This window comes from Garra rufa, chromosome 23 (assembly GCF_049309525.1).
Source record: "Garra rufa chromosome 23, GarRuf1.0, whole genome shotgun sequence".
NCBI lineage: Eukaryota > Metazoa > Chordata > Actinopteri > Cypriniformes > Cyprinidae > Garra > Garra rufa.
This window is the reverse complement of record NC_133383.1, coordinates 32,987,122-33,004,586: the sequence shown is the minus strand read 5'-3', so window position 1 is coordinate 33,004,586 and position 17,465 is coordinate 32,987,122. Positions and strand designations below refer to the sequence as shown.

General features: G+C 35.0%; 1 protein-coding gene across 3 annotated transcripts in view; it reads left to right on the top strand.

Annotated features, from left to right (window-relative positions):
- The window catches only part of psd3l (pleckstrin and Sec7 domain containing 3, like), a 153,802-nt gene that overhangs the window by 39,895 nt on the left and 96,442 nt on the right, over nt 1–17,465 (top strand). Inside the window, exon 1 of one of the 3 annotated variants that reach the window (XM_073830096.1) lies at nt 12,364–12,587. The exons of the other annotated variants lie outside the window; for them this stretch is intronic. The gene's annotated coding sequence lies outside the window, so the exon portion shown is untranslated. Of the gene's footprint in view, nt 1–12,363; nt 12,588–17,465 lie in introns of those variants that run through there. 3 annotated transcript variants of the gene reach the window in all.

The following is a 17,465-nucleotide window of genomic DNA, read 5'->3' as shown; positions in this document are numbered from 1 at the left end:
ATTAAGTGCAAACAATAAATGCAGCCATAACCAAAGTAGGCTACTCTGTTAATATTCAAAGTGCAAATAGAGACCGAATTTTTAAAGCATGATACAGAGCTATAGACTACACAACCTATTATAGATTATATAACAGTCTAAATATATTTTGAGGTCACACAGATTAAATTTTAGGAGCATATGCGACCAAAACGGGCACAATTTCGAGCCCTGTAAATAATAAATTATATATAATGAATTAAAATCAATCATTTACAAATATATGTTCAGCTCAGGTGGAACATGTTCAGATAATCAACTTAAAGGGTTAGTTTACCCCAAAATAAAAATTAGCCCATTATTTACCCAACCTCTAGGCCAGGGGTTTCCAACCGGGGGGTCTTGGCCACTAGGGGGCCTCAGTGATCCTCCAGGGGAGCCATTCATTTAAATATTATCCTATAATAGTTTAATTTCATTATTAATGTGTTATATTAAAAATATCAAAGCACAGCATCTCTCGTGTTCTGTGATTGATTGCTTCAGACTCGGCGCAGCAAGCCTTATCGCACTGTTAAATACAGACTGAAAGGTGGCTGAAAACTTGTGTAAAGGTACGACTAGTGTAATAATAGTGTGCCTAATGTATAACACTTGTGTATTTTAGAGTCGTACATTAGCCAGGCATAAGTCTGCTATTGATTCGCAAACTATGCGCGCTCGCGGGGCTCTGATCCCTATTGTATTTTTATCGTATATTTCCCTAGTTGTCCAAATTAATGTGCTGTGAGTGTTTTATAATGGATGCTTGCGATAGAGGAGGATCTGGTGAGGCTCGGTGTTTATGAGCATCAGACGTGCTCTCACTGATCCCGTCTTCATCGAACCGCCTTCAGATCGATGTGTCTCAACAGATTTAGAATGTATTTGCTGTATTTTTAATTTGTATGTTTATTTTTTAATGGATACAGTAGGGACAAGTTTAATGAATGGACTTTTGGCATCTCCCTGTTGTCCTGTTTGGCACAGCAGGTTTACTTATTTAAAAAAAAGTACTCTGAAGTTGTAAAGAATGTCTGAAGTAATGAATTCAGGTGCTATAAATCTGTATATGTAGAGCTTTTCTTTTAAGGTTATAAAGTATAACTTTAATTTAAAGTTTGTTTGAATTTAGTGTTTTTTTTATTATATATAACATGGAGTAGAATAATAAGGGAAAACAAATGTTTTGGTTAATAAAAAAGGTTTAAAAATAAACACTTCTCTCTTTACTGTGGAAATACAAAAGGAAATGTCAGGCATAGGGGGGCCTTGCAAAATTAGCCGGAGAGGGAGGGGGGCCCCAGAGTAAAAAAGTTTGGGAACCCCTGCTCTAGGCATCTTAGGTGTATATGACTTCCTTCTTTCAGATGAATGCAATCAGAGTTATATTGAAAATTATCAGTCCAAAACAAGTCCAATAAAGTGCATCCATCCATAATAAAAAGCCTTACACAGCTCCAGGGGGTGAATAAAGGCCTCCTGTAGCGAATCAATGCAATTTTGTAAGAAAAATATCCATATCTAAAATGTAATAATCACTTTAATCTAGCTTGCACTAACAATCGTACATGGAAGCAGCTTCGGGCGGATGACATAGGACGCCGGTGTAGCGCATGCGCCTGTGAGTCGCGTGAAAACCAACGTTTGTTCACCGGAGCAAAGGAAGCAAAGTTTCCTTACTTTAGCAAAGAAAAAACAGTCTCCTCTTGGTTTATGTCGAAATCCTCCAACATTTTTCGTTACAAATCCATGAGCTTAGAAAGTGGCAGGAAAATTTTTAATATAACTTTGAGACGATTGGATTCGTCTGAAAGAAGGAAGTCATAAACACCTAGGATGCCTGGAGGGTGAGTAAATAATGGGCTAATTTTCATTTTTGGGTGAACTATCCCTTTAATCTATCCCATGGCAGTTTTTCTGGCATCCCTCCTCCACCTCACCTCCTCACTCCTAACTATTCTTATCCCAGCTTGGGGATATTGGGGAGTTCTCTGGGTTTGGACTCTATTCTGAGATCAGAGCCCTCTCTTTGGACAGCAGTTAAACCTTAAACCTTAAACTGGGCTTTTTAGATTAACATACTGGCAGCACTGTTGTCATTTAGTTACTGTTAGTCTTTTACAGTAAACTACTACTATAACTATTGAAGATACATCATTAAACAGCTCTATTAACTCACTTAAGTCACACAAGCCTTAGATGAACATCAACTGTAAATACCAGATGAACATGATAAGTCTGTCAAGATCTCACTAGAGGAGAATTAAACACAAACATCATTAATATCTTCACTTATTACAGACACCACTTTTACTTTATTTCTGTCATCTAGTATCTTATTGAGAATTAAGGTTTAGCTGTAGTTCATAATGGTTTGATTATGTATTAAGTCAGTCACCATTACTGTTATCAGTGTTTGCTTTATACTCTTGACCCTTGACTTACTTTTACATTATCTTTTTCTCTTTCACTACACTGTAAAAAGATTTCACCAGTTTCAACTTAAAAGCCTAAGTTCAGCAGCTGCCTTACAATTTTAAGTTAAATCAACTTAAACAAGTTATTTCAACAATAAAATGTGTTAAAATGACTTGTACTTTAAAGTTGATTTAACTTATGAGTTGAAATTACTTGCAGTTTTAAGTTGATTTAACTTATGAGTTGAAATTACTTGCAGTTTTAAGTTGATTTAACTTAAAATGTTAAGGCATTTTGTTTTTATCAAATTATGTGCTTTTCTGTAAATTTTCTGGAGTCCATTTTAATGGTTTCATTAAACTGTAATAATCAAAAGCATCTCTAATTAATTGATTTTATATTCAAAATAGTATTTAATTAATTAATTTTTAAATACTGTGCTGTGTATTTACATTTTTCTAAAAATTCTAGGAAACAATTTATCTGTTAAATATTCCTCAAAACATGCTTTAATATTTTATTAGTAGTAGTATTACTATCATGACATTTAGCAATATATTTCTGTCACAATTTCTTCAAGTTAAACCACACTTTTATTTTGACGGGTTGCTGTGAAGACCTTTGAGTTCCTAAAAAGTTTCTTTCTCAAAAGAAACAACAAAATGTCCATGAAGTGAACAGTTTAAGAGATTATGTTTGTGTTCATGTCTTCATATATTGAGGCAGCAAAGGCTGAAAACACAGTGAGCATCACGCACGCTTCAGTACATATGTAGTAAACAAAACCACACGTCTGTGCCATGCAGACACAAACAGACACACAGAACATGCAGGATTCATATTTAAATAGTCTTTTTGCAGCTTAATATTTACAAACTCTATTCCTTATAGCAGAGGTGGGCAAAAAAGGTGGGTTTTAAAATTGCTTAAAATGGTTTGGATTGGATTGGTGACAAGTAATAAAGGCAAGTGAGTTAAGTGCTCATTTTCCAGCAACCAACCCGCTAGTTTCAGTTTCGCTTTAAATATCTAGTCTGGGTGTTTATAATAAATGTTTATAGTGAATGGCACTATAATTTGTGTTTGCTTTTTACTTACACTACCAGTCAAATGTTTTTTTTTTTTTAAAGAACGTTCTTTTGCTCACAAAGCATGCATTTATTTGATACAAAATACATCAAAAGCTAAAATAAATGCTTTAAAATCACAGGAATAAATAACATTTATAAACTATATTCAAATAGAAAACAGTTATTTTAATTAGTAAAAATATTTCAAAATTTTGACAGTTTTTTCTGTACTGTGGAATAAAGTAATACAGGCTTGTTGAGCAGAAGAGACTTCTTTAAAAATCAAAAAACAAAAAAACTGTTCAAAAACTTGTAGACTGGTAGTGTCTATTTTTGTTCCTTTTTCTGTTCTGAACACTGCTAAATTTGCATAATTTTTTGAGTGAGGGGAATATAAATACATGTTTGTAATGTAAAATGTGTCTTAAATCAATCGACATACAGTGCCTTGCATACCCCTTCATTTTTTCACATTTTGTTTTGTTGCAGCATTATGTTAAACTGCTTTAAATTAGTTTTTCCCCACATCAATTTACACTCCATACACCATAATAATGACAAAGCAAAAAACAGATTTGCTAATTTAAAAAATGTTTTAAAAATAAAACACTGAAATAAGTACATTGCATAAGTATTCATACCCTTAACTCAGTACATAGTTGAAGCACCTTTACAGCCTCAAGTCTTTCTGGGTCTGATGTGAGCATCTTTGCACATCTGCATTTGGCAATTATCTGCCATTCTTTGCCTCACCTTTTCACCTCTCCATCTCTGTCAGCTTGGATGAGGGCTGGCAGACATTTTCTAGAGTCCTAGTTGTTCCAGTCGTCTTCCATTATGGAGAATGCTTCTGTCAACCTTCAATGCAGCAGATATTTTTCTGAACTCTTCTCTAGATCATCGCCTTAACGCAAGTCTGTCACTGAGCTCTACAGGCAGTTATCTTGACCTCAGGACTTGGTTTTTGCTCTGATATGCATTTTCAGCTGTTAGACCTTTTCTGAGAGGTGTGTGTCTTTCTAACTCAGACTCATTCAAATGAATTTGCCACAGTTTAACTCCACTCCAAGTGTAGGAACATCTAGAAGCAATATGATTGCTCCTGAGCTAAATTTGGAGTGTCCCAGAATGAATAGGTATGAATACTTATGCAACTGGATCTTTTCAGTTTTTTTTCCTAATAAATTTGCAAAGTTGTTACAAACCTGTTTTGTGCTTTGTCACTATGGTGTATGAGATGTAGATTGATGTGGAAAAAAAAAGTAATTATAAGCAGTTTAACATAATGCTGCAACAAAACAAAATGTGAAAAAAATGAAGAATACATTTGCAAGGCACTGTATACACAATGCAACTTATCTTTGTCATAAAGTGCTTATTAAAAATAAGGTAAGATGGTACAAGAATAAAACATGTATGTAAAAGTGTGTGAAGAGTGTCAAGTTAGAATAAAAAAAACGTATATCTTAATTTGTCATAAATCCCCAAAAGCTTCATTTAACATATTATGCGGCCCCTCACTTGATGTGAAAAACATGATGTGGCCTTCGAGTCAAAAAGTTTGCCCACCCCTGCCTTACAGTGTTTTGATTGATGTGAACTAGGGGTGTGACTAGACACTTATCTCACGAGACGAGACGAGACACGAGATTGGGTTCATGAGAAGGAGACGAGACGAGATTTTTAAACTATTTCAAAGAAATCCTCAGTGATTAAATATATAGGGGAAAATTGTATTTTATTCAACAAAAATGTAGGTGCATTTTGATATGAACTTGTACTTTATGAAATTAAACTTCTATTTTAATGAATTATATTATATTATATAAACATGTAAACTAATGCTGCATGATTCTGGATAAATTGAAAAACAATTTTCTTTTATAAACTGGAGATCTCCAGGAATAGAAATCTAAACAAAATTACGTAATTTACTAGTGTTTCTGACAGAATGTTCATTGCTTAAGTCTATATTTGAACAAAATTTTACAAAAATGAGCCAGTGTCTCAATTAATAAAGGCTTGTTTCACTATTGGAATCTCTTAAATGTTTAATTCAATGACAAATACTTTTTTAAAATGTGCAGTTGTCGCCATCTCCTGGCAGAAAAGAATAAACGTTACTCTACATACGTGTTAGAAGATACTTAAGTTTTGATCGCTATTGTAGACAATAAGTGTTGTACCCAACTATAAGCTTTTATCCCAGTACTTATGTTATTTAAATGTCTGTAACAAAGAAACAATTATGATTATGTGGTTAAAAAGACTGTTTGTGTAGAATGCAGAATGCAGATTTGAATGTCTTCAATAACTCACATCGTAAGCGTCAGTGGAGCACGCGCGTGAATCAGTTGTAATAGACACCGCTGAATCGTTGTCATTCATGAATAAGATCGCATGGGTGTTTGAACAGAGATCGTGGTATTTTAAGGATTAGTCAAGCAGCTCTAATGTAAACACTGCAAAATATTTCAGTCAGATCTCGCGAGACACATCGGAATATCGAGAGATCTCGTGCCACGAGATATCGTCACACCCCTAATGTGAACTGACCTATTTTTGATTTATTCATCCCAAATTTGGCAAATTCTGTGACTTTCCGCATAATACAGTACCGTTAAATTCCATTTTTATGACTGGTTTCCACAATTCCGTCCACATTTTCATAGGGCCTTGCACATGAAGGAGATCTGGAGATATTATGGAAAGCTCAAGAAGGGATCCCTAAAGGTGTCAAATGACGCTTGTTTGTGTTTAGAGTGCTTTGGTATTCATCAGGATGACAGCTGATCTGCTCTGCTGAGATTGAATTGATCAGCACACCCTGCTAATCTACTGACCCAGCTGAGGTCTGACTGGAGGAGAGCGAGATGCTGTGTGTGTGTGTATGTGTGTGTTGGCTGACTCTAGCGAGTCTGAGTCGTTGCTCATCAGCCTCATATTTCACCGGCCTGCCCTTCTGCTCAAGGCTGAGCGCTTTACAGCCGCCACCTCATCTCACGATAAAGCAGCACAAATGACCGGACAACCTCAGATATCTGGAGTTCCTTCTGGAGGTCAACACACACACTTACGTTCATACCAGCCCTGTGCGTTTACAGGGACTTTTGCCATAGAAACACTGGGAAGCGTTCTTGTGGTAATCTGCTGGAAGAACAGGCTGTATCAGTTAGTGCGATGTCGTCTGCTGTTATTCCGGCACTCCGTAGACGCCCAGAGAGAATCTGAGGTCAATCTAAGTGCTGTTGAAATGTGGGAGCAGGAATAGGGAAGTTGGAGAATGTTTGGAAAGGGTGGGAGGGTGACACACACAGGCTTTCACTTCATACTTTCAGTGCGAGAATGAAAAACTAACTTTGCTCAGTGCTGTTTGGCCCCTCCACCATCCTGTAGTACAGATGGAGGGAGGCGCTTTCAGACCCTTATCTCAAGTACTTCGGTCTGTTGCTATTGCAGAAGACTTTCTGTAATTCAACTGTACATCTATTTATGCTTCATATTTTTGGACTTTAGTCTGTTTGCAGGTCAGTGGCTCTCCTCTACTGTTGCTGGCTCGGGGTGGCGATGTGGTAAATGTCTTCACTGGTGTTTCGTTTCTTGTTTGTGCAGGTGATCTTCAGTATTTGGTCCGTTTTCTGTGCTAGGGTGGGTCTGCTTCTGTTTTAGTAGTTATGTTGGAGCCATCTGTATAATTGAATTAAATCAGGGGCATTTTATCTCTGTTGTGGAAGAATGACTTCCTGGTTTAGTATCATGGCAGAGGAAATAATTTCATATTCCCAAGATATTTGTGGAGCTCTGTGTAGGAAGTAATTTTCTTAAGATATATTCTGAAATGTGAATAATGATTCTTGATTTGATTGAATCTGATATCTACCTTGTGAAAGATTTATCCATGTATGCATTAGTATTATTTTTTTTATGAGGTTGGAGCTGAGCTCTGCAGGACAGTGGCTCTCTGGGAACAGAATTAAACACCACTGACATAAAACCCCGCCCCTCCACAATAAACTGCAAGATTACATTCAGTTTTAAGTGCAATGTCCACATTTCAAAATCCAATCAACAACTAGAAATGAAACTGATCACGATTATCAATATTATCATGTTATTGTTAAAAAAGTGCAACTGTTTGCTTGATTTTAAACAAACTAAAATGTACTACATGTTAAAATAAAGTAAAAAAAAAAAAAGGTTTTATAAAATGATAAAACTTACATTTTCGTCTTTAAATCAGTTTAAGTAAATTGAAAATGATCAATTATAGACATTGTATCTGCTCCACAAACAATTCTACATAGGCCACCTTATTATCTGAAGTGTGGAAATTTTGTAGAATGCACATTAGTTTGTTTAGATTTGCAAGAAAATTTGGTCCAATTTTCACATTGGTCTGAACACAAATGGCAGGCAGACTGAATGAAAATGTAAATCCACTATCTGACAGCAGGTGTCGCTTATGGAACAGCAGGAATAGAGGTAACCTCTAAACAAAGCAGCACTGTGCTTATAAACACTGCATTATTACACATTACAAGGAGGGAAATTAAAATGCAATCTAGACTTTTCTGAAGACAGTGGCGAAAGAAGGTTCTTTAGATTATAAAAAGGTAAGAAAGAGATGGTTCTTTAAAAAACCTTTGACTGAATGGTTCTTTGTGGAACCAAAAATGATTCTTCTATGGTAGGGTTCCCCAAATCTTACCCTGGGAGGTCCAATGCGCTGCAGAGTTAAGCTCCAACCCTGATCACACTCACCTACCTGTGATTCTCTAATGATCCTGAAGACCTTGATTAGCATGCTCAGGTGTGTTTGATTAGGGTAAGAGCTAAACTTTGATGATTTGATGATCCCTGTTCTATGGCATCGCTGTGAAGATGGCATCAATGGTTTTATGAAGAACCTTGAACATTCATGGAACAGCTTCTTTATAGTCGAAAAAGGTTCTTTAGATTTTTTAAATCTTCAAAATGGTTCTTTTAGGAACTGTTCACTGAAAGGTTCTTTGTGGAACTAAAAATGGTTCTTTTATGGCATGTAAAGAAACTTTTAAAGCACATTTATTTTTGGAAGTGTATGCAGGGTCAGAAAGCTCTTGGATTTCATCAAAAATATCTTACACTCTTAAAAATAAAGGTTCTTTAGTGGCATCAGTGGTTTTATGAAGAACCTTGAACATCCATGGAACCTTTCAAATGCAGAAATGGTTCTTTAGATTTTTAAGATGTTCTTCAAAATGGTTCTTTTAGGACAGTGTTGTTTTCGTCAACGATGACGATGATGAAATCATTTCGTTGACGCCACTTTTTTTCATGACGATAACGAGACGATGACGAGATAAAAATGGCTCTTTGATGACTAAAACATGACGAGACGTGTGTGAGTTTTCGTTGACGAGACGAGAATAGACGAAAATGTTAGTGGGTGGTCCGTCAGACGTTTAAAATGCATGACATTTCTGCTTTTTTCTGCATGCCATTTAAAACCTAAAAAGTATCTGCCGCTATGGCAAGCTGTGTTAGCATTAAATACTCTTTGCCATACTAGTATGGCAAGCCGTTTTAGCATTCTATCCTTGTTTGGTTACGTCCACCACCTGGCGTGCAGCGCACAACGTGTTCAACACGTCACATTGTTGTCACTCAGACAGACAGACGATTAACCATGATGGCGGCAGTTTGCACACAGGGTGGTCGCAAACGGCGAGAGGACCTATGGGTGTATTTCAAATATATGTCTTTTATGTCTAAAACCATTCCTTCATTATTGTAATTATTGGTGAAAATAGTCGTTCCGGAAGCTCACAATGTGTTGAACTATAGATCTGCTATTTTCACAACTTATAAGTGACACTACCCAACAGCAAAATACTTACTGACCTGCATTAATTTGTTAAAAGACTACTTGTTCCCCTTTTTTTGACTAAAACTAGACTAAAACCTTTTCTAGACTAAAACCTTGCTTATTAGTTTTAAAATTGGACTAAAACTAATAAGCATTTTAGTCCAAAAGACTAAGACTAAGACGAAATCTAAGATGGTTGTCAAAAACAACACTGTTTTAGGAACTGTTCACTGAAAGGTTCTTTGGGGAACCAAAAATGGTTCTTTTATGGCATCGCTGTGAAGAACCTTTTAAAGCACCTTGATTTTTAAGAGTGTATGCCGGGTCAGAGAGCTCTTGGATTTCATCAAAACTATCTTACACTCTTAAAAAAAAAAGGTTCTTTATTGGCATCAATGATTTTACGAAGAACCTTGGACATCCATGGAACCTTTAAAATGCAGAAAAGCTTCTTTATAGTCAAAAAAGGTTCTCTAGATTTTTAAAATGTTCTTCAAAATGGTTCTTTTAGGAACTGTTCACTGAAAGGTTCTTTGTGGAACCAAAAATGGTTCTTCTATGGCATCGCTGTGAAGAACCTTTTAAAGCATCTTTATTTTTAAGAATGCAGGGTCAGAAAGCTCTTGGATTTCATCAAAAATATCTTACACTCTTAAAAATAAAGGTTCTTTAGTGGCATCAGTGGTTTTATGAAGAACCTTGAACATCCATGGAACCTTTCAAATGCAGAAATGGTTCTTTATAGTCGAAAAGGTTCTCTAGATTTTTTAAATGTTCTTCAAAATGGTTCTTTTAGGAACTGTTCACTAAAAGGTTCTTTGGGGAACCAAAAATGGTTATTTTATGGCATCACTGTGAAGAACCTTTTAAAGCACCTTGATTTATAAGAGTGTGTGCAGGGTCAGAGAGCTCTTGGATTTCATCAGAAATATCTTACACTCTTAAAAAAAAGGTTCTTTGTTGGCATCAATGGTTTTACGAAGAACCTTGGACATCCATGGAACCTTTAAAATGCAGAAAAGCTTCTTTATAGTCAAAAAAGGTTCTTTAGATTTTTAAAATGTTCTTCAAAATGGTTCTTTTAGGAACTGTTCACTGAAAGGTTCTTTGGGGAACCAAAAATGGTTCTTTTATGGCATCGCTGTGAAGAACCTTTTAAAGCACCTTGATTTTTAAGAGTGTGTGCAGGGTCAGAGAGCTCTTGGATTTCATCAAAAATATCTTACACTCTTAAAAATAAAGGTTCTTTAGTGGCATCAGTGGTTTTATGAAGAACCTTGAACATCCATGGAACCTTTCAAATGCAGAAATGGTTCTTTATAGTCGAAAAGGTTCTCTAGATTTTTTAAATGTTCTTCAAAATGGTTCTTTTAGGAACTGTTCACTAAAAGGTTCTTTGGGGAACCAAAAATGGTTATTTTATGGCATCACTGTGAAGAACCTTTTAAAGCACCTTGATTTTTAAGAGTGTGTGCAGGGTCAGAGAGCTCTTGGATTTCATCAGAAATATCTTACACTCTTAAAAAAAAGGTTCTTTGTTGGCATCAATGGTTTTACGAAGAACCTTGGACATCCATGGAACCTTTAAAATGCAGAAAAGCTTCTTTATAGTCAAAAAAGGTTCTTTAGATTTTTAAAATGTTCTTCAAAATGGTTCTTTTAGGAACTGTTCACTGAAAGGTTCTTTGGGGAACCAAAAATGGTTCTTTTATGGCATCGCTGTGAAGAACCTTTTAAAGCACCTTGATTTTTAAGAGTGTGTGCAGGGTCAGAGAGCTCTTGGATTTCATCAAAAATATCTTACACTCTTAAAAAAAAGGTTCTTTGTTGGCATCAATGGTTTTATGAAGGACCTTTAACATCCATGGAACCTTTCAAATTAAGAAAAGGTTCTTAATAGTTGAAAAAGGTTCTTTAGATTTTTTAAATTTTCTTCAAAATGGTTCTTTTATGGCATCACTGCAAAAACACACTTTTAGAACCTTTATTTTTAAGAGTGTAATTTGCGTTCCGAAGATGAACAAAGGTCTTACAAGTTTAGAATGACATGAGGGTGAGTAACACTGTAATCAATTTGTAATTCCTGCAATTTGCTGTTTGCGTTGCTTCTCAACCCTTTCTATGAATGTATGAATGTGAATGTTAAAAATATAGTTTTTTTTGTTTTGTTAAGCTTATGTTGTCTGCTTGGTCTCAACATTTTAGCCCTAATTCTAATAAGCTGAAGTTTTTCTAGCTGCCTGAGACCAGAATGAAGGTCTGTGCCAGACACTCCCTTTAGGGCCCCAGAAAAACCCAACATGGTGTGGTCACTGTCTGTAGAACTTCTGCTGTGTTTAGAGTCCAGCACCGGCAATGAGAGAAATGCCGCTGTTTCCCATTATGAAGTGTGTCTCAGCACAGTGCACTTCATGCATCGCCTCTCCATGTGTCTTCCTTTTTTAGAGTTCATAATAATCCTTTATAGTTTGAATATAATGTCTGTATTTCACTTAGCGCTTGAGTTAAACAAATAACACTAGAGTTGAAAATAACACAAGCTTTCCTTCTGTTTTCTATTTGGAACGAGAGGTGTGGTCACTTCCAGTTTTATAGTAGTGCTCTGAAATGAATGAAATGTTCTGGTTGCGGTTTACACATGCCAGAATGAAGTCACTTCTTTCAGACAGAAACAGTAACCAAATTAGCTTTGAAAAGTTTTTTCATAACCTAAATGAGAAAAAGTGCAAATACATTTTTATGTAGTATCTAGAAAACATCTGAAACTAAAATACTTAAACTTTGTTTTGTATCTGTTAAATGTTATGTTTAAAGCACCACCCACTAGTAAGTATTCCATGCATACCGCACACGCATTTGCATACTATTAGTAGATCTAGTATGGCTGCTCGCCATTGGAAACACATCCCTAGAGCTCCATCTGCTCTTTGTCAGTGGTTCAGTTGTTTTGTGAAAGAAGAGTTTCAAAGAAGAGGATGTTCCCGCTTTTCTTCTCCCTCCTCTGTGCGCTGAGGTCTGGCTGAGAGCAGCAAGGGTTTGTGGGAAATGCGTGAGAGATGAGCAGACACTAGTATGTGCCGAACTTTAAACAGCGCTTTATTTTCTTGCTTTAACTGGCGAGGATTGAACTTTAACGCCGCGTCTGAGTTTGCGTCGCTGTCGGGATGTTAACGGAAGCGCTGAGTGAGAGTTGGAGGTTTGCAGTCTGGACGTGTAAGTGAAATCTGCAGGTAAACAAAGACACTACTCAAAGTTTGTTGAATGCACGTTCGCGCGACACACATCAGAACGCAGCGCGTTCTTTATAATCAATAAAGCTTGAACAGTTGACGCGCGTGAAACGCGTTTGCGCTGTTCATAAAGACAAGCTTATAAAGCAGCGTTGCGTTCTGTTGTGACGCGTCGCGTTCAGACACAAGGGAGTGTAATGTTTTTGATTTTAGTAATTAGTAAATCACAGTGAATGTTTTTCTCCAGACAATTAGACTACAGTGGTTATTGCAGGAAAGAGCTCCTAATGTCTTTTTCACTTCCCTTTTCATAAATAAAACTAAGTTGTGATTGGTATGTAGCATAAGTTCTGTTACACAAAATATACTTTAAATATAATCACTATAATTATTATTTATTTATTTTTAGATATATTATATTATATTATATTATAGGCTAGCCATTGCAGTGAAGATGCATACTGTTTTTTATTCAAATAACACAAAATACATTTTATACAAATGCAAGTATTAAACATACCATTATGCATACAATACACAAATGAAAAGAAGATAACCAACTCTTCTTTTCTCTTAAATAGTAATATATAACAATCAGAATGTGCATTCATATAAAAAGAAATCAAATAATTAAGGGAGAGTGGGGACGGTTGCAACACTTTTGCATTTCATTTAGTTTCTCAGAGACTGTATTAGAAAGCCAAAATTTTAATACAATAAATCCACATCTGTCAGCTACTCACCCATATTGCTGCAACATGTGTACATATGATAATATACATACAATTTACACCTAAATAAACAAAGTGATATGTTGCAACTGGCCCCACAACAGTGGACAGTTGCAACATTCAATAAAATGTAATTGAATCATTCTTAAATATCATTTTGCAATTTATTTTATTTGTGCACATTCGGGGTCTTTAATAAGGTATAAAAACAACGAATAGTAAATGAAAAGCATTCTTAAGTAACAAGTAGATTTTTTTCCTATTCACTTAAAAAAAGGAATTATTGTATTTATGCAAAAATCCAATATCGTGCATCCCTAATATTCTCATAGTGTCATAAAATTACAGTTGAAACACTGATGTCTATTAAACTATTAAAGAGGTTCATTATTATTATCATTATAAAATTCCAATCGTGTTATGCTATGGCAAGCTTTTAAATCAACAATGTGTTGCAACTGTCCCTACAGTGATAGCCATGATAGAATTGGTGTATTAGCTTGACACGATATCATTGACACACACTAGCTATGTCTATTAGAAGCTCTGAACGCACTGATTAAAACGTTATATTTTTACATTGCGTCACACAAACAATTTAGACACTATGACCAAAAATCTCATCTCCCCTACTTTGCAAAGCTCATTTTTTGAAGTCTTGACAGTTTTGTTTACTCAGAGAGTCTCTAATACAAAGATGCATACTGTTGCACAAATCAATATTTATTATAAAGTGATTTTAGACAACATTCTCTTATGTCTCTGTCAAATGCCAAATTGATCTTATTCTTGACAACATTAGTATTTCATTGATCTAACTTAAATGCATCATGCTCTTATGCTGTTTGCAATGATTAACCAACTGTGCAATATGGGCTATTCAGTTGATATTGAAATTGTGTGATGAGTCATCTTGTCTGAACATCTTCAATGTTTTGCACCTGTATTCATGTGTGTTGTGTCTTTGGTGTATTGGTGTAGCATGAAGACAAATGCTTTGATGATCTGTTTTTGCTATGACTGCCTCCTTGTGGTATAACACTAGAACAGCAGACTGTGTTCAATATCTGAAATCCCTCTTTTTACAGTTTGAGTATTTGAGGAGTTTCCAAATTTAGGTATTGATTTCCAATATATTGGCGTATAAGTCACTTTTAAAGGAGTAGTTCACTCGAAATTAAAAAAATAATTGAAAATGTACTTGCTCTCCCTTAGGCCATCCAAGACGTAAATGAGTTTGTTTCTTCATGGGAACAGATTTGCAAAAATGAAGCATTACATTATCAATGGATCCTCTGCAGTGAATGGGTGCCGTCATAATGAGAGTCCAAACAGCTGATAAAGACCACAATACGACTCCATTGCAGTTTTCTCCAAGTCTGTTCCCATGAAGAAACAAACTCATCTCAGATGGCCTGAGGCTGAGTACATTTTTAGCAAATTTAACTAAAAACTAAAATAATCCTAGTGCAAAAGTCTAAAAGTCTCATCAACAGGAAGAACAAACAAACAATGCTTAATGCAGATGAATAAGATGTAACTAACTTATGTAATCATGGATAATTGGTTTAGCTATATAAATAGGCCTTTCATGGGAAAACACTTCCCATATATTTTGTTACTGTTGAGGCCATGTGCCCAAACAAACTCCAAACTCTGGCACAAAAGTATCTGTCACTCAGTAAAAGCTATCTAACCAAATTTGTCAGACGCCAACATGAATGTATTGCGTAACAAGTTTCCATCCTCAAAAACCGGGGAAAAAGGCACATTTGAATTTGTGCTGAACACAGTGTGTTTTATGCTGTGCATTATTGGCTATCAAGAGCATGAGTCCATAAAATTGTTGACCATTGCAGGTGTTTATGACTTGTACACATTCAGATGGAAGGCGCTGTCATTTGGATGCAACTATTCTGTGTGTGTATGCTGTAATATGTGGCACACATACTGCGTGTCTCCATGTCAAACATGCACTCTCATCAGTCACTCATCTCAGCCCTGTGTCTGTGGCCAAGCTTATTTAAATGCTTAACACTGATATATAACTGTTTACCCTGCAGTGGCGCCGAATCGTCTTTCTGCCAATGATTGATAATTAGCAATTTGCATTCCTTAACTAAATGCTGAAGGGAGCAGGCAAATCCTAGTGTTTCACAATGAACTCTACATAACAGACTGTTAATATTAGTTTTCTATACACCCATATGTGTAGAAAGCCTTTCACAGTCATTTTGTCATCTAAAGTATGTAAACAAATTTGTGGTGAAGTAAATAATACCGAAAAACAAATGTAATTTCTACAGTAAATAATTTAGTTCAGGCAAGAATTAAGAAAAAAGAGTAAATTCAATATTAGTACTCGACTGAATTTAACATTTGAACTTAAGTATATTTTACTTGGAATTGTTTGTTATTTTTACAAATTATGTTTAAGTAAATATCAAAGTCATGATCCCATTGTTCCCATCATGCACTTGGGCATGAATAATTAATAAGGTTACTTTCGAAATGTATTTAGACTGTTTTATGGTTGATTTTGTTGTTATGTTAAGTATAAGTAACTTGCTGTTTTGTGATATCTAAAGTTTATTTTCTACTCAAAATGACCCGTTCATACTCAAAACTATTCACTGATTGTTACCGTCATTGTATATCATGTGCCATGTATTGAGGTCTCTGTGTTCATTTGGTTAGTAACTAGGGCTGGGCAATTTGGCCTAAAATCAAAATCTCGATTAATTGAACATTTTAACTCGATTACAATTAATGAACGATTATTTTATTCATTAATAAAATTACATTTAATTATATTTAAATAATATTTATTTTTTTGCCCTTATAGTTCACTGACAAGTTTTGTACAGTAATTATGCGCACATATTACAAGTGAGAGATTTTTGAATGAAGGGTGCACACACTATCTACTATCTATGATTATTTATTGTGTTGAACAACTGAAATTAAAGTACACATTGCTTAAAACGAAAAGTCACATTTTTCTTAAATTAGTGAAAATAAATAACTTGCACTTTTGGAAACAAAATAGTAGAAAATGGAAAATAAGTAGAAAAAAAGTAGAAAATAAGCAGTATCTCTTCTAGATAAAATTACTCTTGTATATCCAGTAAATACTTTTTACTGTATAAATACTGCTTAAGCTCTCCATCAACATGTCGGCGGAATAATGTAACGTAATGGAGCTGGGTTACATGACTCCACACGCAGTAGTGTTTTTAAGGGGAAAGTAATTGAAATAATTGACCTGGAAAAATTTGATCGATTATAAGTTCTGAATGACGATTTCGATTAATCGCCCAGCCCTATTAGTAACCGAGTCAACATATAACCTTAAAAACAGTAAGGAGCCATCTACTTGCTTACGTACATGTTTGTAAGAGAACCACATGCTTTAATGGCATTTTTTCAGTGCTATGATGTTTGAGTAAAGTTTACAAACCGAGGCTGAGTTAATTGTACTTGAGGACTGCAGAGTAAATTTAAAATAATTAAGTAGAAATGACTCTGCAAACTAACTGTACACGTTAAATTTACTTATTTCCTTTGCTAATTTTACTTAACTTAGTTAAGTAGATTTTACTTAATAACATGCTTAAATTTTACTTAAATATACTTATAGGTTTTTAAGCAATAAACCTTTTGAAATATAAATATTAGATTGGATTATTATTGTCTAATAGTGTAAAAATATTAGTAGGTTTGTAAGCGTAAACTGGTGGGGCTAAAACATTTTGATTAGTGTCAAAATATCAGATATTACATTAATATTTGTCAAACAACAGTACTGAATAAAGAGAGAGTAAAGCACTCACTTTTCGATTTAAATGTATTTCTTTGTGTTTCTTTGAAAAATGACATCTAAACCTGAATGTTTACTTCATGGAGAAACACTTGAAGGCTGTAATCATTTTTTTTAAACATTTAGCCTGTATTTCCCTTGTACCTATATGACATGATGAATAATTCATGTGTTGCTGAAGACAGTGTTAGCATATTTGTTTGCATATTAAAGCAATAATTGCCTTCAGAATCTGAAATTGAAAAACAAGTTGATCCACAAACAGATGTGCAGGTATTATATGCTGCAACATCTTTGCTTCGTAAGCTGCTTTCACAAATAAAACCT